At 37.6% G+C, this 23,043-nt stretch overlaps 1 protein-coding gene and 1 pseudogene across 18 annotated transcripts in view; one reads left to right on the top strand and one right to left on the bottom strand.

The window, feature by feature from the left end:
• Window positions 1-23,043, top strand: part of COL25A1 (collagen type XXV alpha 1 chain) — a 467,566-nt gene that overhangs the window by 6,948 nt on the left and 437,575 nt on the right. The window lies entirely within an intron of this gene.
• LOC123384717 lies at window positions 16,756-16,948 on the bottom strand (annotated as a pseudogene).

A 23,043-nucleotide genomic window follows, 5' to 3' on the forward strand; every position in this document is an offset into this window, starting at 1 on the left:
AGTAGGAGAAATCATAATATGAGAAAATCTGTGTTTTGATTACAAATAAAAGTGCTAGCAATGTATAAAAAGCTGCTTTGCATAACCTCACCTGGCTTTGGCATGCCAAGAATTTATGGTCAGATAAATGTATATTGATACCTGATTTACCTATACTGATACCCAACTGAAACAAAAAAGCGGCTTTAATATATAAGGTTTGTGATAAATCGGATGGTGATTTATTCTTCTACATTTCTTCTGAACACAGTGAGATTTGGGCTGGATAAGAGTCCAAACTTCCTGTCTGGTGGTACTAAACAGTGTCCTTGCACTTGTCTCCTCTACATTCATTGATAATGATGAAATGGAGCACAGCTACTCATCAGCTTGGAGAGTTTAGCTGGAGATAATAAAGATATACTATATAACTTTCAATGTTCCTATACACCCTGCAAGTCTATGAAAATTACTGTATACAAAAAAAAAAAGAATAAATGTAGGCAAATAAAAGTACCTCTGATTCATGTATGTGAGTAATACAGCCTCTGGTGATAGGCTTTGTGATATCTTCTCAATTTTTGGCAGAAATACATGTTACTGTAGCTTTAAGGTTGTGCACCCTTTTCCATCATGTGGGAAGACCTTTATATTACCTTGCTAACATAAATTTACTTTATCATATAAGGCGTGTATTTCCTACTAACATGGTTTTTCACTTATGCTGTACGTTTTTCCTAACCCGTTGCACAATGAATGGATGGAGTGCATTGAGTAAGGGCATAATATGTGTAGATTTTCAATTATGTAAGGTAAAGAACAGTCAGAAATGGTTTGCAGAAAGAAAGCAAATTAAAATGCTATAAATGTTATTTAAATGAGAATAGCAGGCTTTCCTCTCCTCTCCTAAGGCCAGACAATACAATGTGACATCCAAGCACCTCAAAGCATTCGTGTTACATGATTTCAGTCCTAATGAGCACAGCAGTTTGGGTGTAACACTTAGTTGGTCCAGTAATGACAGCTGGCAAAATGCCCTGTCACCCAAAGGACCAGGGACAAATTGCCTCTTGAAGCAATGTTCTTGTTTCTTAGCTTCTCTTCTGCGTTTCTTGTCTAAAAATTATTAAGAAGTTATTTCTTCAAGTCTTCTTTTCTCTTTCTTACCTGGGTAATTCTGTTTTTCTATGAACTGGGAATTATTTAAGAAAAGGGTATGCGTTCTGCATAGGGGTTGATTCTTCCTGGCTCACTTGATAAACGTACAGATACAAGTAGCCTTGCAGGGCCATAATAACCTATTGCGCTTATGATTGGTTTCTAACTGTGCAAAATCAACTACATGACGTTTACAAAACCACTATTTGAATGTCAAAATTAGCTCTAGGAATGGAGAAGGAAGGCATCCTCTCTAGATGAAATTAGGTAAATGGAGAGCTGGTGGTGGGGAAACATGCCAGAATGAGGACTGTTTTACAGTCCAGGGGGGCCATTTCCTGCTTCAGGGGGAACCACACTAGACACTCATCAAAATGACATCAATCTTTGTTATCTTCGGTGGAAACCATCCAAAACCTATTATGAAAAAGTGTTTTTATTCCATCCTACCACTTTATAAACATTGCTTGGTGATTTGATGGAAGCTGAGAATGTGAAAACAATGCATGGGTTAGTCTGGGCTACAGGCTGTAGCCAATATGTGACTGCTCAACACAGAAGCATCCCCACCCTCTGTGGCTTGCCAGTATGGGTGAAGATCCATGCCGTGAATATCCACTCATGATATTTAATACTTTTTTCCCCAATGTGTGTTAACAATGACTATGGTATACCTGCATATTGAATGCTTAGCTATGTATAGTTATTGTTTCATTTGGGATGTGTTCAGCACTCTTGCAGTTAAAAAATATTTTAAAACTGACCTTTAAAAAGGAGGGATGCAGAAGAGTGGGAAGCAGAAGGATATGGAATTACTCACAAATTAAAATCGACCACTTTTCACCGGTATCATATATTCTTTCAAATGACTACTCTGTGAGTCTCTTAGGTATAGGATTCCTTAAAGAAATGCCACCAGATGGCAGACACCTTCCCTCTGTGACCACAAGGAGGAGGAACTGAGCTGAATAGTGGGACTTCGGTCAGCCTCTTCCCAGTTCAATTCCTAGCTGATTTCTTGACTTCTGTTCGCAATGGAAGAGATTAATGGAGGGAAGCAAGTAATTTCTTCCACCTATATTTGAAGACTAGAATGTCCTATGAGCTTTTAAAACAATTTAATTTAAAACAATTTAAAACAATTATTTAAAGCAATTTAATAAATTTCACATTTGTATTAGTCATTATTAGTTATTTAGTAGATCAATTCAGTTAGGAGCTTGAAGCCAGTATTCTTTTTTTTTTATTTAAAAAAAAATTTTTTTTTCAATGTTTATTTATTTTTGGGACAGAGAGACAGAGCATGAACGGGCGAGGGGCAGAGAGAGAGGGAGACACAGAATCGGAAACAGGCTCCAGGCTCTGAGCCATCAGCCCAGAGCCCGACGCAGGGCTCGAACTCATGGACCGCGAGATCGTGACCTGGCTGAAGTCGGACGCTTAACCGACTGCGCCACCCAGGCGCCCCGAAGCCAGTATTCTAACAGCTAGAATACATGAACTAAATATAATTGAATTTATCAGCTGGGGATTTTGTGCTCATCCTTTGTAATTTCTCAGAATCAAGAATTGTTTGAAATCACGATCACGATTTTGACATCATTTCACCTGTCGTGTCCGTTTTAACTTCAGTTACCACATGATAGTTGAAATGGGTTCTTTATTGTGTTCTCTAGCCTGATTGCTTAGTCTGATTTCCAGGAATGCCCCAAACTGTGTCTGTTCCTTTGGATAAAAAAAATTTTAGATTTTAGAAATTCTAGGCTTCTGGGTTATGTACACAAAGTTTTTATTCTTCTATTTGAAATGTGGTCAGCACATATTTAAGTACAATTTTCACATTTAGGCTAAGTGGCTGAGTAAATGGGATGAATTGTAGCCAGCTCTAGTTTGCACATTATGGTACATTTGAGAGTCAGAATATATCTAACTGGAAGTTGTGGCAGGGGTAGAGTCTATTTTTTCTTTCTTTATCAAAGGGGTCACATGTAAGAGGAGTAAAAGGGGAGGAGGGAAAAGCCACCCACATCCCATAATCTCTTGGAATCATACCGCGTTGCCTTCATTTTTAGTAAGTCTAGTGTTTTAGAGTTCTTACAAGGTAGAGAGAGTCAGAGGAATTCTCCATTATAGCTCTATCTCCAGCATCCTCTTTGGCCCTTGTAGCAGTGAATGGGAGAACAAAATCTCTTAGGAATCCCTCCTTCAAGTCTGTTACAGGACCAGAGTTGTGTTCTTATTTTTGATCCTTAAGATGCTAGAATTAAATATGCCTGGAAAATTGATACAGTTCTTTCCCAGCATTCCAGGATCTTAGGTCAGTTCCGGCAGCTATCAAAGGTAAGTTGTTTGTGTAACCCTTATAGGAATTATGAAACTCCAATTTGTGTCTCAGGGGCTCTAGAATCCAGCTGGTATTTTTTAGATGTACATGATATGACCATAAGGTAAAACATCCACAAAGCACCAACCTTTTGACTTTAAAGTCGTGCTAGAAATACTGGCAAAATCTAGGGGTAAGTGAACTTTGGAATACTAAAAGTCTTTTTTTTTTTTTTTTTTTTTTTTTTTACTGAAATTATTAAGGCTCAAGGTCCGAGAAGATAAACTTAGAAAGGAAATAAGCTTCTTAAATAACTGCCTTTCTGAGGATGGATACCAATTTGATTGGGGGCGGTCATATGAGTGCAGTGGGTTAAGGATCAGCTGACTCTTGTGGGCAAATCCTGACCCTAACTGCTAAGTGGTCTCATGGTATAATTGTATCCTACTTCCTGAGGGAGTGTGTTGGGAGTGCACTTCTACCAATGTCATTTATGAGCTTCATGGTTGGGGTTCTGGTTTGTATCTGTGTATCTCTAGGGCTTATTGTAGAATTCTCTACAGAAGATTCTTTATAAATGTTCATAATGATTATAATGGATATCTGTCAACTTGACCTGGTTGAGGACTTTTATTGAGGTTTATCTCTTTACATACACTAATATTCTTATCCCCAGGACTTTTTAACATTTTCCCTGAGGACTTTGTGGGCCATAATATATTAAAGCTAATACCAGTCTTGGAGATCAAGCAGTTCAGGGGCTTTCCAATATTTCTTAAAGAAGCTGAACTGTTCAATCTTTTTTATTTATTTATTATTATTATTATTATTTTTGAGAGACAGAGACAGAGTGCAATCAGGGGAGGGGCACAGAAAGAGGGAGACACAGAACTGGAAGCAGGCTCCAGGCTCTGAGCTATCAGCACAGAGCCCAACGTGGGGCTCGAACTCACGACCCGTGAGATCATGACCTGAGCTGAAGTTGTATGCTTAACCGACTGAGCCACCCAGGTGCCCCTGAACTTTTCCATCTTATGAGGAAACGTAGTAAATGAAATTGGATATAATGTTAGCTACACCTCCCCCATGCTGGCCCCTGAGGTATCTCCATAGGACCTTAAGACTCCATAGAGGATCTATTAGAGGACCTATTAGAAGATCACTGGAAGTCCAATCCCCAGTGTGATATCATCTCCCATGTCTAGCGATACTATATACTTGTTAACACAGAAACTGCCTCCAAAATTCTGTAATTAGAAATATTACTAAGAATGATAGAGGCAAGATTATTTATTAAGAAATGAATAGAATCCAGAAACAACTAGTAATATCATATTGTCTCTTTACTGGTTTGTACTGGCCCAGCAAAGAAGGTATAATAATGGTGGTAGCACAGGAAAGCTGGGAAGATGCACTGTGTAACTATGATCCTGTTTATCAGAAAATCAATATCCCACCTCATACTTTTTCTTAAAGTTACTCATATTTTAAACCTTCACATCAGCATATTATTCTTGTTTATTCATAAGTTTTCTGTGTTTTTCAAATTTCTTTCCTTGTATTTTTACTTATTCTTTAATTCTAGGTATTATATTGGGCCTTATCACAAAGTTACAACAGTCCATTGCCTTTTAAAATAAATATATATATATGTAAAGCAGTTGATTTTTTAAAAAGTTTATTTTTTATTTTTGAGAGAAAGAGAGTGATCAGGGGAGGGCAGAGAGAGGGGGACAGAGGATCTGAAGTGGGCTTCGTGCTGACAACAGAGAGCCTGATGCAGGGCTCTACCTCACAAGCCATGAGATCTGAAGCTGACGACAGACGCTCAACAGATTGAGCCCCCAGGTGTCCCTAATGCAGTAGTTTTTAAACTAATGGTTAACACTTAGTTTAAGTAGTATATGAAAAATAAGTATCCCTCAAGTACTATATTGTGAGAGAGTTGTTATTAAAGATGTCTCTGGGGGGGCGCCTGGGTGGCGCAGTCGGTTAAGCGTCCGACTTCAACCAGGTCACAATCTCGCGGTCGGTGAGTTCGAGCCCCGCGTCAGGCTCTGGGCTGATGGCTCAGAGCCTGGAGCCTGTTTCCGATTCTGTGTCTCCCTCTCTCTCTGCCCCTCCCCCGTTCATGCTCTGTCTCTCTCTGTCCCCAAAAAAATAAAACGTTGAAAAAAAAAAAAGATGTCTCTGGGATCTTTGAGACTTTTTTACTTGATTTTTGTGTGTTAAGCTGATGATGTTTATGTATTAAATTTAAACTTACAGTACAATGAGAATATATGAATTGGGCATTTATGTTTAAATGCTAAAAGGGAAAACGTTAGGAATTAACAATGTTTTAGCCAATAGTGAGTGATATGTACAGTGCATTTTACAGAGGAAGTGTAAATCCGGCTGCAATCATAGTGTAACAAGTACTGCAGTTTGACAGACAATACTCTACCTCCGGTGGAAATGCATGTCCACTGTCATCAGCAATGCTGTTGACCGTTTTGAGTAGTGACTCATGGACGGTAGTTTGGCCAAGTACAACACCTTACTCAATTGTCTTATTGGACAGATAATAGAAAGGCACAGCAACTACACAAGTTATTGAGCTTTGGTGAGCAATTTATTTTCTCTTCAATACATAGTCTCAACCTGTAGACTTTTGGGAAGTCTTGGAAGAGAACAATGACTTTTCTTTTTTAAACTGCTTTAGGGGCACCTGGGTGGCTCAATCAGTTAAGTGTCCGACTTCAGCTCAGGTCATGATCTCATGGTGCGTGACTTCGAGCCCCGCGTTGGGCTCTGTGCTGACAGCTCAGACACTGGAGCCTGCTTTGGATTTTGTATCTCCCTCTCTCACTGTCTCTCCCCCCACTCATGCTCTGTCTCTCTCTCTCTCTCTCTCTCAAAAAAAAAAAAAACATTAAAAAATTTAAGAAAAAAAACCAGCTTTAGTTACCTTGCTTTCTAAGAGAGAACAATTATCAGGAAAGCAGCAAAGATAGGGAGGTTGACCAGGTATTAAAGGCTGGAGAGATCATATATACTAACCAAAGCTATTGTAAGCTGGTAAAAAGAGGTTTAACTGAACAAATTATATGCTCTACATTTACTTCCCAAACCCTACAGATACGCTGACAACTTCCTAGGAGGTTAAGAAGCAAGACTGACAGTGGTGGCTTAGTACTACTCTACATGTTATGCATCTGGAAGTGTTTAATAAAGGAAAAACTCTAGCATTGAGAAAGTACATCCATAAAGAAAACAGGGCTTTTATGTTCTTGTATATAGTTTCCTTCTGTGCAGTTATTTAATGCTCTGAATTTCAGCTTCTTCTGAGGATACTTCCCTGAATGTTGGCTTGGTTCTGTGATCAAGTTCTATATGAGGAATGCTATGTGTTGGTGGTAAAATATATGTCACCATTTTTACAATATTAAAAAAGAAGTTAAATTATTTTTATGTCAAAACTGTCCTTGAATTGAGAGGTCTGAGGTATTCTTTCTGTTTTCTATGTGTGAGCCCATAACACATTAGACTCAGGATGTGTTTTATTCTTTTAAGCCTTTCATCTATTTGAACAGAAAACTTTTTCTTCCAGTATCAATCCTCAAGAAGGAATCCAGATAGAGGGATTTTCTAATCAGTCACGTTTGTCATCTATTTTTGAGCATCACCCATCACTTTTCTCATCATTTTCAGTTTTTGTTTTTTGTTTTTTTACAAGTCTCCACTTTTAACAGTGCTGGGCATTTTTAAATAATGTTCATTGAACTCCTGAAAACCAATAGTGAACATAGCAAAAACACCCACAGAAATGAGGCCCTGTCAGGCTTTCAATGAATAAGCATCTGCCCTGATGTGCTCTGTTGTTGGCAAACAGACTAGACAAGGATTGTCTTTAGGATGTAGCTATGTATCTATGAAACTACAGAAATAGAGGATCTTCTATGTTCCCAAATAAGAGTCAGGCCACTCTCTTTTCCATCCTCCCTCCCTTGCCTTCTCTAGAATGAATATAGATTTTATTTTTCTTGCATTCTAATGTTTGTTTATTTTCGAGAGAGAAAAAGAGACAGAGCACGAACAGGGGAGGGACAGAGAGAGAGGGAGACACAGAATCCGAAGCAGGCTCCAGGCTCTGAGGTATCAGCACAGAGCCTGACGTGGGGCTCAGACTCACAGACTGCGAGATCATGACCTGAGGTGAAGTCGGACGCTTAATCAACTGAGCCACCCAGATGCCCCATATTTTGCCTCCATTCTATTGGTGACACTCTACTTAGCTTACTGTCCACTTCTAATTTGATCAGTCAGGGACTTAATCACCTTTCAGTCTCAACACCTCTATGCCTTTCCTGGGCAATAGCTGTAGTTATGATTACATTTATTTATTTTTTGAGAGACATAGAGAGACAGAGCACAAGTTGGGGAGGGGCAGAGAGAGAAGGAGACACAGAATCTGAAGCAGGCTCCAGGCTCTGAGCTGTCAGCACAGAGCCTGACATGGGGCTCCGACTCACAAACCGTGAGATCATGACCTGAGTGGAAGTCGGACGCTCAGCCCATTGAACCACCCAGGCGCCCCAGCTGTAGTTATGATTAAATCCAGCAGTGTAACTGAGGAATTGTCAATGGGAACTGTCAATACTTCTCCCAGATTTCAATAACTAATTGTTTTCTCAAAAATTACTGTTAAAGGTAATTTTCAAAAAAGGTAAAATTGTGACTTTCATACAGATAAAAAGCGAACATGTGTTAAAGATTTTGCTTAAATCATGAAAGAAGGAACTGATAAGATGTTTTAACTAGTTCAAAGGAGAATTTAAAAACAGATACATTTATAGTCTAGAATATCAAACTTGTTGTGTAGATGGAGGCAAAACTGGACTTTTTTTTTTTTTAATTTTTTTTTTTAACGTTTATTTATTTTTGGGACAGAGAGAGACAGAGCATGAACGGGGGAGGGGCAGAGAGAGAGGGAGACACAGAATCGGAAACAGGCTCCAGGCTCTGAGCCATCAGCCCAGAGCCCGACACGGGGCTCGAACTCATGGACTGCGAGATCGTGACCTGGCTGAAGTCAGACGCTTAACCGACTGCGCCACCCAGGCGCCCCTGGACTTTTTCCACAGTGGGGGAGGGAAGTCAATTGCACTCAGTCAGAAAGAATTTGCATGTCTGTGGTAAGATTTATTTTGCTTTACTATTAGTTATCTACAACTTACAGTTTTAAATAGCCCTGAAAGAATCAGAATTAGGTAAGTGGGAAGGATATGCTCTAGACAGTGCATAGTTTTTCACTGTGCTGAGCTGTCAGCACAGAGACTGACATGGGGCTTGAACGCATGAACCGTGAGATCATGACCCGAGCCAAAGTTGGACGCCTAACCGACTGAGCCACCCAGGCACCCCATAGCTTTGTATACTTTATATACTAGACCCCTGAGGGTTGTGCGGATTGGTAGGTCTATACAACTGGCATGAGTTGCAGAAGTGGCCTTTAAATTCATAACACTGAAGAGTTGTTTAAGGTAATAGACCACTTTGGAAGACTCAGCTTCCTGTGTTTCAGTATCAGTGAGTAGCTTTCACTGATGTTCAAGAGGGAGTTGCTGACCTAACCTTTGTGTTTGGGAATATTATATCCAGGCAATTATATTATTTACATAGGCTACACTTATCCTCTGTGAGCATGTGGTTGCCTGGGGATTTTGTGCTGTTTTGGCCATTTTGGCCTTGACTTCAGGTTTGTTCTAGTTTGGCTTTTCCTTGGGCACTCTCATCATATTCATGTGTTGCTGCTTCAGACAACTTGTCTTTAGTCCATACTCTAAGCTTTATTTGCTTATTCTTGGCCAGTTGCCTCTCCTGTTGGACTCTGCCTTGTTTGATCTCCTACTACTTCTACTGCTACCAACTCATATTTACTTTACTTACTAGTAGCCCAGACAGCTCAGCCTCAGCTGCCCAGGTATATGGATACTTTACTCTGTTCCCACCTCTTTCTTTCTTTCTTTCTTTCTTTCTTTCTTTCTTTCTTTCTTTCTTTCACATTTTTTAAATGTTTTTTAATTTACTTTTGAGACAGAGAGAGACAGAGCATGAGCAGGGGAGGGGCAGAGAGAGAGAGGGAGATACAGAATCTGAAGCAGGTTCCAGGCTCTGAGCTGTCAGCACGGAGCCCACACCGGGCTTGAACTCACAAACGGCAAGATCATGACCTGAGCTGAAGTCGGATGCTTAACTGACTGAGCCATCCAGGTGACCCTGCTCCCACCTGTTTTAGTTGCTAAAACCTTTTGGCTGAGCCCACTGGGATTTTGTCAGAATAGCTGAAGCTGGATAATGGCCCTTCCTATACATTCTAGGAAGACAGTATATTAGAATGGCAGCCAGGGATGGGTGGGGATACATGGAAACTACATGGTTATTGGTGCTTCGTTGAGAAGCAGTTTGGTCTCATTCTACTAGGTAGGGGAGAGAGTTAATTATAAATGTTAAATATTTTTATTTATTTATTTTTTAGTGTTTATTTATTTTGAGAGAGAGAGAGAGAAAGAGTGCATGCGCAGGGGAGGGGCAGAGAGAGAGAGTGGGAGAGAGAGAATCCCAAGCAGGCTCTGCACTGTCAGTACAGAGCCTGACATGGGGCTTAATCCCAGGACCCATGAGATCATGACCTGAGCCAAAATCAAGAGTTTGTCACTCAACCGACTGAACTCCCCAAGCATCCCATAAATGTTAAATATTTTAGATATTAGTACCTAAAAATTATATATTGTGGGTGGTAACTGATCTCTGGTATTACCTAATTCCAGTCAACTATGGCAGAGGTGAAAGGATCATGTATATAGTAGTCTTTTGAGAATCTTTTTGTTCACCTAAATGATAAAGTATTTATTGTGATTTACTGTGGGTGAGACCCTGTGCCATGTATGTTACTATTGAAAGAAATAAGTAGGCTGCAAAGCTCTGGTGGAGGAATAAGGGTGTCAGATATGCAGACTGAAGACTGCAAGAGAAGGAAAAGCTACAAAAGTATAGCCTGTAGCCAACTGTGTCTAATTTTAATGGATTTGAGACTACAATGATAATTGTTATTTGAACTCATAATTCCAGTTCATTTACTTTCACAATTTCAAAAATAGCAACATGTTATTAAAGAAGATGGTATTTGAATTTATTTTACTTCTAAGAATATTGACTAGTTCTCTAATGTATATAACGATACTTTGCAGAAATGTTAATGGCACTTCAATTAGATAGTTTTTCTGAAAAAAAAAAAAAAAGAAAAAAAAAGATCTCTGTCAGTTGTTAGGTCAAATGCAACAGTTTTAACCCCTCCCCAGGCTACCTTTCATGGCAGTTACTTTTAAGAAGTCTTGCAGACTCCCTTGAACGTCAGTTCAGATTCTATGGTCATATTTCCTAGTGAAGACAGAATCTCTGGGTCTTGACCTGACTCCCTTGGGTTATAAAGAATAGAGATCCACTCAGGTGGCCTTAAGCAATAGTGGTACAGGGATTCTCAACTTTGTCACTATTGACATTCTGGACTGGATACTTCTTTAAATTTTTAAAAATTTTTAATTTATTTTTTTTATTTTTGAGAGACAGAGAGAGACAGAGTGCAAGCAGGGGAGGGGCAGAGAGAGAGAGAGAGAAGGAGACAGAATCTGAAGCAGGCTCCAGACCCCGAGCTGTCAGCACAGAGCCCAACACGGAGCTCAAACCCACAAACCATGAGATCATGACCTGAGCCGAAGTTGGATGCCCAACCGACTGAGCCACTGCGGCACCCTTGGACTGGGTAATTCTTCATTGTGGGAGGCTGTTCTGTGCATTGTAGGATGTTTAGCAGCATCCTTGCTTGGCTTTTACACATTAGATGCCAGTTGCACCCCTTTTATTCTACACCCAGAAATGTGTCCAACATTACCAAATGTCCCTTAGGTGTCAAAATCACCCCTACTTGAGTACCTTTCTTTTAAAAGATGCCCAGTGAATAAGGAAGGTAGGACTAGCAAGAGCTCTGCAGGCTCCCCTGCAAGAACAGGGAAGGAGGGTGATCAGAACTTTCAGGATAGTTATTTTCCCCTCAGCAGAAGGCATCCAGGGCAGTGCTCTCTGGGCTTAAGAATTTTATCTCTGCTTCTGCTGCCTTTGTTAAGGCTGCATTCCTCTGCTGTCTTTCTGCTGCTGCTTGTTTGTTGCCTTCTGGTCCAGTTATTGCCCAAGGTCAACCCCTTTCTTTGTGTTTGATTTCACCATTGTTGTTACTATTCTCAAAATAATACCCAGGGCAAGAAATGCAAGCATTTAAATTAAAAATGGTGCACAGCATCCCGTCTCTCTGCAGGAATCCAGTGTTATTGGTTGCTTGCCTTTCCTACACAGATTGATTCACATCATTGTTTTTGAAGGCTGTAGAGTAACTCTGTTGTACAAATGTAACACATTCTATTCATTGAGAAAGCAAATCACTTTTGAAGGTTTAGATGTACCTTCTTATTTCTTGTTCTCCTGTTTCCTGAGGAAGATTCCTTTGATTTCTACTTCTAGTCCACACAACCTCAAGCTGTATTTGAGGGAGTGTAATAAATACTTGTTGACTACATATGTTACTGATGTGGTGTGCTGATGACAAATCTTTAACAACTACTCTCAAAAAAAAAGTCCTGATTTGTGGCAATTGCAGATTTTTGGGGTGTAAGTGTCCTACCAAGGTTGATTTCAAGTTAACAAAGTGACATTAGGAAGTGATAAGTTTGAGTGTTTATTAACTTTGCTTTAATACAGTTTATTTTATTGTAAGTGTATATAATTAAAATTTTAACAACAACTGTGTTTAACAATGGGCTTGCAGAATCCTAAAAATGGAACAATTAGCTCTCCTAACTCAGCTTCTAGCACCCACTGGCTTTGATAGTCTTGTTTCCATACAGAGTATATTGCATTGTTTGGGGTAATGTTCTCTCCAAATGGTAATGCTGCCTCTGATTGTATTCAGTGTTGGGAGGGCCTTTAAGGGTTAGCTAGACTTACATTGCCTCAGGTGCTTGAATTCCCTTAGTGTGTTCTTGGCTAAATGTTTATTCAATTTAGGATTACCTCTTGAATAGACCATTCAGTCTTCAGACTGGCTGGTTAAAAAGCTCATGTTGAAATTTATCTCCTTATGAGCATCCACCATTTTATTTTGTATACCATCCTCACTCTCCATCATAAAAAATATATTGAATACCTCTGTACTATGACAACTTTTCCAATGTTTGAAATCATTTACTGTATTTCCCATTAATATTTTCATTTTTTGGAATAAATGCCCTTAGCTCATTCAGGTATTCCAGTTCGTCTACTTCATTCTTAAAGTGTTGAAAACGAATTTGAATGAAACTCTGATAGGTCGTGACTGGCAAATACAAGACGGGGAGAGAGGAAAACTTCCCTTGTTCTAGATACTATACTGCCAACTAATACAGCCTAAAATTATAATAATTTTCTTGCTGGTCCCATAATTGAATCTACCAGTACTGCATTTAACATTGATAAAACTTTATTTTTTATGTATGCTGCTGTTAAGTCCTTTCTTCCTTTTATGGTACTTTTTTTTTTTTTTTTTTTTTGGAAGAGGGAAGCAAATCAAGACTGTATGTTTATTTTCACAAAACCCAGCTCCCACCTTATCAGGATTTGTTAGGCTAATGATTTTTTAAAATAAATTTCCAACTCCTCTTGGCTTAATATGATTTAGAAACTTGATAAACTGACCAACAGTGTTTTTCCTTGATTCTGAACTGAAATGTCTGAGCATGACAAAGTGCATTCAGAACCCAGTGCCTTTCTAGTAGTCTTTCACTGTAGTTGCCATCAGTCTATTTCTGAACACCTTTCAAGTGTTTCTACCAGCGATCCATCCACTCGCGGCCTTTGTTGTATTGAGTTTGTCCAACTGTATTCCTGAAACACCATTTCTTTTTCACGTTAACAAATTTCCTGAGGAAGAATGTTTTCAAGACAAATCAGATACACACTGGGCTAAACAAATAAGATTTATCCACTGTAGGATTTGTATATTGTGAATCTCTAAAATGGGGACTCTAATGTATCATGTTTTATAAACTTGTTTGGTGATGGAACACTTTATTTCTTTTAGATAAAATAGTATGGCTAAAAGTAAATTGTTCTATGTGGGTTGAGGTACAAGGGTGAAATACAGAGGAACTGCTTGGAAGTTTTCAGAACTTTAGCTGAGATCGGCCAACGTTAATTAGGAAAGCGGTTTCCAGGTTGCGGGAGTACTGTTTGAGGGATGTGTAGAAAGGAGGTAGAGGAAAAGAAGGAGAACAAAACATCGTGTAATTGGGGTTACTCCAGGTAGGACTTTAAACTGGAAGGCAAATTAGAATGCCAGGCAAGTAATACAATTGTGTGAAGTTTGTTAGACTAGAATATTCTATCATCAGATTGGAGTGTTAAGAGCCAGATAAAGCATTTCAATGTATTTTTTAAAAGCACTTTGCCAAACAAAGCAAATCTTTGTGTGTTATTTAGTCTGGTCTATGGGCCAGACTTTATGATAGCAGCTACCTAGTTCAGTCACACACAAACTTCCTCTTCTCATTTTTGGAGAAAAATTGAAGTATTTATATTTTATATAAATGTTTTCCTTTTCAATACAATTATTCTGCCTCATTAATGCTGTTTAGTTTTCTTTCTGACACATTTCAGGGTTTGCAGACTATTAGTATGTTGATTAACAATATTATATTTTTATTTCCTTAAAAATATGATCTTTACTCTTTGTTTCTTTGATGATCTACCATGGATAGAGCAATCATAATAGAACTTAAATAGTAACTAGACGTAATTAGTTACAATAAATATTTAAGGTATATCAAATCCTTTTTCTAAAAAATGTTTATTGCTGAGAGAGAGAGAGAGAGACCAAGTGAGTAGGGGAGGGGCAGAGAAAGAGGGAGACACAGAATCCAAAGCAGGCTCCAATGTTTATTTTTGATAGAGAGAGAGAGAGAGAGAGAGAGAGAGAGAGACAGAGCGTGAGTGGGAGAGGGGCAGAGAGAGAGGGAGACACAGCATTTGAAGCAGGCTCCAGGCTCTGAGCTGTCATCACAGAGCCCAAAGTGGGGCCCAAAGTCATGGACCACGAGATCATGACCTGAGTTGAAGTTAGATGCTTAACTGACTGAGCTACCTCGGTGCTCCTATGGTCTACATCAAAGCCTTTTATGTAAAGTCTGCATCAAGTGACCTAATAATATATAGGTAAAATGAATATCCTCAAGACTTCAAAGGTAAATCTGGAATACAGGAAGCTTAGAAAATTTTTTCTTATGAAAGTAGAAAAAATAATTTCCGATAAAGGTAGTATACATTCATTGTGAGTCATGTTATCTGTATGATATTCACATGGATTTCTTATAATTTAATAATTTCTCTTTTTATACCTCAAGATTATTTTCAGTGCCTTAATAAATAACTTTGCAGTGAATACTCTAATATATAAGTCTGTGTGTGCTGCTGATAGTTACTTATAAGTGGAATTGGTGATTCAAATGTTGTATAAACATTTGTACACCCATAATGCATATAGTCAAATTGCACATTAGAGAGCGAATCAAAGTGCTGATCTGTTAGCACTCTCACTGACCTTGTAGGGAGCTCTTGATGGGATGCAATAGAAAGATAGTATAAGATAAGTATCCTGGGTGGCTCAGTCAGTTAAGCATCTAATTCTTGATTTCTGCTCAAGTCATGATCTCACGGTTTGTGATTTCAAGCCCTGCTTTGGGCTGTGTGCTGACAGCATGGAGCCTGCTTAGGATTCTCTCTCTCCCTCTCTCTTTGCCCCCCTTTCTCTCTCACAAAATAAACAAATAAACATTTAGATAAAAAAAGGGTAGGATAAGGAATTAGCAAATGATGTTTAAGAATATTTTAAACGTTTCTTGATTCTAATAAATACTTAAGTGAACTCTTTTCAGAATTCCTTCAAAGTCTGTTAATTTTTTCACTCTTCAGCTCAAATCAGTAATGTTTTGGTGGACCATGTTTTCACAATCTTTTTTTTTTTTCCTTTCATTTAATGAATGAACTTTAATTTTTTTTCCCACTTCTGGCTCCTGGTTCAGTTTTTGTGCTATAGAGAGAAAAACTATGGTAGTCTCCTAAGTACAAAAGAGTATTATAATTATAATAATCATTCTTAAAACACTTATTGTATTCTTGAAGCTTTGTCCTGAAGGCTTCGCAGAAACTTTGGTTTCTGTTGCCCTTATTCTTTGGGGAGCTGGATTTAAAACCTAGCCAGAAATCCATCAACATTCTACTGTATTTTTTGGAGTAGCTGAAGAATTGCTTAGTTTGAACTTTAGTGTTCACATAAAAACACGATTTCACTGAGAGATGAACTAGTTTTAAAAACATGAAGCAAAATATGATTTAACTGTGTGTGATTTGTCAATTTCCCCATTTGGTTGGTTTTCTGCTGCCTGCAAGATGGCATATTGACATAACCCATAAGCTCAGCTGGGAGAATTTATAATATTAATGACAGTGGATTTGACTGTAACTTAGAAAGAACAATCCCTGTTTTAAGGGTTTTCAAAGAAGTGAGGTGTTTCCAAGGAAGAAAGTTTAGTAGTGTGATTTAGCAAACTGCTTTTATTGCTGTAAAATAAAGCTATAGTCTTAAAAAAAAAAAACACCCTCTGGAGTTCTCTTTACATTAGTGGTACTCCTTATTAATTAGCTGGATATAGTCTTTTAAACCAGTTTCTTTTTGGGGGGTAATAACTGGATTAATAACCATTATATAACCATTTAAGAACTTAGAAGTGGCTTTTTCTGTTCTTGAATGCTGTTGAACTTCCTGCTTGTAAAATATGATTTTGAACAGATTATTGGTAGTAAACCCACCTTTAAGTTGTCCCTTTAGGTCACAACCAGCTCATAATCACATGCTTTCTAGAATGGACCATCTGGCCACCTACACATTGTAAAAGCAGCTTGAGAGGTGGAGTGCTAGTCATTCCTTGCAAAATTAGAGTTTCTTACTTTGGGACCTTACTTTGGGGCCAACTTTGAAGATGGTCTTCCCATCCTTCCCACTTCTTAAAGTACCTTATTTATTTGGGATCTAGGTTTTCTTTATCATTTTTGGAAAAGAGAAATTTAAAAAATATAATAAGTTAATGTCAGGAATTTGTTCAAGATAGCAATTTTCAGAGCATGACAAAGTCAATTCATACTCTGTAGTTGCTTGGTTGCATGCTTAATAATCAATCCTTGAGGACACCAGATATATATAGGGTTCCTTGAGTTACCGTGACTAGTATTTTTCCAATATTTCTTATATTGAACATAGCTATTGCTTTCCCATAATACCAATCTTTCTTAGAAAATGTATCAACCACTTTCTTCTTGGCTCCCTTTGCTGCCTTTTGTAAAGCACTTGTTCTTGCTAACCACCATGGTGTTGCTCAGAGAACCAACAGGGTGTGTTTCTTGTAAATTCAGTGTAAAAATTTTGGCAAGATGATACTGTCTCATTTTTTGTTACTTTAGCAGCTGAATAGAATTTCATTAAATGGATGTGTAATTAAAAAAATACTCTCAGTGGATGGACACTGGGTTCTTTCTCATCTTAAAACCTCTTTTAAACATATGGGAATATACTTTGGTGAAGAAAAGGGAATATTCAAAATTTGCTTATGTTTTTCATCTTCCTTGATCAGTTCTGTTGAAGTGCTGAATACTTTTTATGTTTTCTTTCATCCTATAGCAAACCCAGACGGTTAGCATTCATTTGTGTGAAAGACACCAGTTTAAGACCAAGGCAAATACTTGAATCTCAGTGTGATTACTATTAAAGCCATTAAAAGTGTCATCATCAAATGCTGGAGTGTTTTTGCACTACTCCAGTCTGAAGACTTCTCTGAAACTGGGGATTGCAGATCAGCTGGTGGAAGAACTCTAGGAGCTCTAGCTTCCTCATGAGATAGTGGAAAACCTTTATTAGCTCCTGGAGCCTGCCCCATCTTTCGGTACCTTTAGGATCATTAGATTAGGATTTATTAGAGTAGACTATTCATGTTTGTATTCTTATTTGCAGGATTTTAAGAACTGGTCTGGACTGAAGAAAACATGTATTATAGAATACCTTTTATATGATTATTTGCTTTTATACACTTCATACTTTTCAAGAACTCATAGTTTGCTTCTAATTATGAGGGAGGTACATTTAAAAATAATCATAAAATTACTTTCTTAATGGCTGTTGCATTCCTTGATCCTTGACTATGAAAATCTTATTGCTATAATTAAGGCAGAATTTGAAATTGAATATTAAACAAGTTGTAGCAAATTGAAGGATTAGTTTACTTTCTTAAGAAAATCATTTGTTGAGAGAGTTCTTCAAGGGAAGTGATCATCATATCCAAGTCACCAAACTCTTTACGAGAAGAATTGAAACTGAAAAATGTTCCGTGGGAACAATATTCTTATTTAACTACATAATTACAGAAGGCAATTCTCATAATTCAGCCAGACCTAAGTACTTAGTGGGGCATATTGTAAATTTTCAAAAAATATGTTTCTCATATATTTGGTAGTAAGTATATTTAGTTCTTCAGAATACTATAGGAGCTGGTAAATGACCATTCAGCTCTAAAATATAATTTTGTAGGAAAAACATAGAAAATATTTCCCAAGGAATTATAGGACTAAATTCAATAAAAATTAGTAGCTAAAGGCATTCAGTTTTTCCATTTGATAAACTGCCAAATATTTATTTTAATATACTATTTCAACATATAAGAAGTAATGAATGCTAGATAAAGGATATAATCATTGAACACTTATAGAGCATATAAACATATTTGCATGCTGACTGGGAAGTAAATTATACTGCTGGGTTTGAACTGATGTGCTGATTCAATTCAAGTTCATCAACATGATAGAATATATTCCAGTTCTAGAAATGAGAAAGAATATTCACATGCAGGTCATGGTGTAACATAGTAGTAATAAAATGTATTAACTGGGCCAGAAAACTCAGATATTGGACCATAGAAGCAGAATCACATAGGTGGAAATGCTGTATAATCTAAGTTCTCTGAAAGATTCCCACATATTTGCTATTGGATAAAATTTCTCTGTGATCTACGCACTAATATTTCAACCAAGACTCTTATTTGTTGTTTGAAGTATATAAAAAAACAGATTTTCTTGGGACATTTTTTTGTTATATTTACATGCAGAAGCCCAAATAGATTGCTAGATAATTTGAGAAGAGACATTTTTAAAAATTCTTTAATTTTTTCAATGCTTATTTATTTATTTATTTATTTATTTATTAAAAAAATTTTTTTTTCAACGTTTATTTATTTTTGGGACAGAGAGAGACAGAGCATGAACGGGCGAGGGGCAGAGAAAGAGGGAGACACAGAATCGGAAACAGGCTCCAGGCTCTGAGCCATCAGCCCAGAGCCCGACACGGGGCTCGAACTCACGGACCGCGAGATCGTGACCTGGCTGAAGTCGGAGCTTAACCGACTGCGCCACCCAGGAGCCCCATCAATGCTTATTTATTTTTGAGAGAGAGAGAGAGAGAGAGAGAGAGAGAGAGAGAGAGAGCACAAGCAGAGAAGAGGCAGAGAGAAGGGGAGACACAGAATCCGGAGCAGGCTCCAGGCGGCTAAGGGGGCCATCTACTGTAGAACAGTACTGTGTCTGGAAAAAAGTAGGTAGTAGTTCTAGTATGTGATGCACAGTGTGAACACATGCATGCAGTATTTTATTGAGCTTTAAAGGAAATATTGACAAACTAGAGCACTTCTAGAGGATTGCGATGAGGATGAAAAGCATCTGACATTTGTCTTGTAGGAATAGTAGCAGAAGAAAATGGGAGCATTTAGCTTGAAAAGACAAGAGCTAGAGATGGTGGTAGTGACGTTAAGGAAAGCAAGGTGGTAGTCTTCAAAGTAGTGGACCATTTATACTTAAAACTACAGGGTAGAACTTGGATCCAGGAGGGAAAAATGAACAGGGAACAAATTTTTGCATTTCACTGACCCCTACCCTTCATCCTGCTCAACAGCAAGGTTGTTTAAAAATGGCTTCATTTTGATGTGATGGGCTTCTCATCATTGGGAGAGTTCAAGAATTACAGTATGAGTAATTATGAAATGCCTATTCTGTGTCAAACTTTGTTAGGTGAACGAAATAATATGATGTAATCTTTATCCTTGAGAGCTTATCATCTAGTAAGAGGAAACACACATGTAATAAGCATAATTAAATGTTATCAGTTCTCTGAGAGCAGTCTATGTGGAGAAGAGTCATCTAGGGAAGACTTTATGGGAGGAATTAACTTTAACAATGCATAGGTGTTTGCTAGTGGAGGGAGTTTGAAAGGAAGAAAAATGTTCACATTATGTCCTGTCAAAGACTTTGTAGGAAGGCTTTTACCTTTGGCATCAGTGTGCTACGTAGATAAATAACCCTTATGGCCTGTTATAGGTCTATAACTCTACCAAGTGATTGCCTTCTTAAAAAACTTTACAAAGAGAGAAACCTAACATTGCATTCTATTCTTACTTTTGCCTTGGGTTGAATAAAAATTGTCATTTCTATTAATATTTTTTTTGTATAAAGGGTGAGGGAGACAGAATCATTAAAACTCTTTGGGAAATGTCTGTTGGCATTAAAGAGCACTTGTTCCCAAGTGAAGACAGATTCCCTCTCCAGTCCTCTTTTCTTCTCCCTCGGGCATCTCTGCATATTCTATAGTTGACTACATTCACTGTTCTTTATTCTGTGTGGCAAGATGTTACAAAGAGGGTCACTCATATCTCTGTGTCTTGCTTTGTGCCCAGACACACTAATCTTTTTGTTAAGCCATGGTTGGTCACCTCAGTCTAAACCCTATGAAACCTCTCAGGAAAAGTGGCTTGAGATGAACTTTTTGTGACAGACAGCCATCAGTTCAAAGCCTGTGCAGTGTCAGGGTTGAAGGAAACTATAATGGTCCATGAGAAGAGGCTCACAGGGGGTCCCTTTTCAGGGCAAAAGGACAGATGTTTTTCTCTACTTGAGATATACACAATACACAATAGTTCCAGTACTTGCTTCTCAACCATGCTGCATGCACGCTTTCTTCATGATGGGAATGTACACTTTTTATAGACCCAGTGGGAGGAAATTTACTCATTGTTACTGTTCTTTTCAGCTGTTTTGTTGGTAGGCTAAGACTGTCCTTTTGTAGAATGACAAAAAGGGGATTTAGTAAAACATTGGCTCCATAAAAAGGGCCATTGTATATACATGTATCTTCTGTGTAAAAACTAATTTTCTATGTTAAACACAATCAAAGGAAAGTTCAACAACCAATAACTCTGGGTCTCAATTATTTGTGGTACCAGATATCAGTGGTTTTTACTGTGCTAACACATACTGAAATTTTTCATAGAGAAAGTTAATTATCTCTGTGTTATATAAAAAGATATACAGTTTAATGTTCCTAGACAATTCGTATTATAGCCATGTGTTCTGCACTGACCTACTTAAATAGTCATTATACCAGTTTTACTTGCTGAATTTAGTAATTATTTTCTGGTTATATATAGAATATGATTTTCCCATTAATAGTTTCAAGAACCTTAAGTACTTAATTTAATTCTAACAAGGAAGAGATGGTTTTATATATTTCTCTGAATATTTTAGCAAAAATTAACTGGTAAGATAATTTGTAGCATTTTTAAGAGATTGCCTCATTCCCCTAGGTCATTTTGGCATATTTCCTATGTATTTAATAATATTAATATAAAATATTTGCTGAAAGAATCTTTATATGTATTCATTGTATGGAAGATAATTATCTGTTTTCCATAGTTGTCAACTAATCTGTAGAAATGATTTCTTCCTTTGTAAACCAGACTAAAGCTAAAGAAAGTAGCTGTTAATTTATTAGAATCTTATTAAATTATATATTTTTCTTTTAATTTCTTTTTGTTATATCCAAAATTGGAAATTTGAGATGAAAGTAATCTGTACATAGAAAATTAGGATTTCTTAATTAGAAAATCATAGAAGTAGATTTTGAATTGAATTTTGATTATTAAGAATTTTTAAAATACAAAAATAAAACAACTGATAGGAAAATAAAAGATGCCTTGAAAAACTTGGGATCATGCCATGTATATATAATGAAACATAATACACAATGATTGATCTTTTTTTAAAAAATTTTTTTTTCAACGTTTATTTATTTTTGGGACAGAGAGAGACAGAGCATGAATGGGGGAGGGGCAGAGAGAGAGGGAGACACAGAATCGGAAACAGGCTCCAGGCTCTGAGCCATCAGCCCAGAGCCCGACGCGGGGCTCGAACTCACGGACCGCGAGATGGTGACCTGGCTGAAGTCGGATGCTTAACCGACTGCGCCACCCAGGCGCCCCTGATCTTTTAAAATTAATTAATTAATTTTTTACTTTACATCCAAGTTAGTTAACATATACATGATGATTGATTTTTAAAGTGAGTGGTACTGATTGTAGGTGCTATGAATTCAGAGGAGAGAGGATTCAGATCTGTGTGTCAGGTAATGCTGCTATTTATTTATTTATTTATTTATTTATTTATTTATTTATTTAAATTCAAGTTAGTTAACACACAGTGTAGTCTTGGCTTCAGGAGTAGAACTCAGTGATTCATCGCTTACATATGACACCCAGTGCTCATCCTTAATGCCCTCCTTAATTAATGCCCATCATGCATTTAACCCATCCCCTCACCCATCTCCCATCTAGCAACCTTCAGTTTGTTCTCTGTACTTAACAGTGTCTTATGATTTGCCTCCCTCTCTGTTTTTATCTTATTTTTCTTCCCTTCCCCTGTGTTCCTCTGTTGTGTTTTTTAAATTCCACATATGAGTGAAATCATATGATATTTGTCTTTCTCTGACTGACTTATTTCACTTAGCATAATACCCTCTAGTTCCATTCAAGTAGTTGCAAATGGCAAGATTTCATTCTTTTTAATTGCCGAGTAGTATTCCATTGTATATATAAACCACATCTTCTTTATCCATTCATCAGTTGATGGACACTTGGCTCTTTCCATAATTTAGCTCTTGTTGGTAATACTGCTGTAAACATTGAGGATGCATGTGCCCCTTTGAATCAGCACGGGCAATGCTGCTTTTTCCTATGTATTGAAGAAATGCTCTTTGAAAATTCTTTAGTTTATTTATTTATATGTATGTGTGTATAACTAAAATTAGAATTTTTAGGTTTATAATTGATCTCACATTAACTATATCATTAACTATATGATCTCTATAGCAACCTGGACAGCAGATACAACAGTGACTATCATTATTTTCATATAAGAAAACTGAGGCCCAGTGGTAATGCCACTTGCCTAAGAAAGAGGTGTCAGCCTTTTCTTTTTTCTGATTCTTAGTATAGGTCTTCTGATATACAGAGTGACGATTTCCTTAAAATAGGATTGTTGATACATGAGAAAGATTGTAGTACTTGAAATAATATTGTAAACTCTTGGGCAGA

This window comes from Felis catus, chromosome B1 (assembly GCF_018350175.1).
Source record: "Felis catus isolate Fca126 chromosome B1, F.catus_Fca126_mat1.0, whole genome shotgun sequence".
NCBI lineage: Eukaryota > Metazoa > Chordata > Mammalia > Carnivora > Felidae > Felis > Felis catus.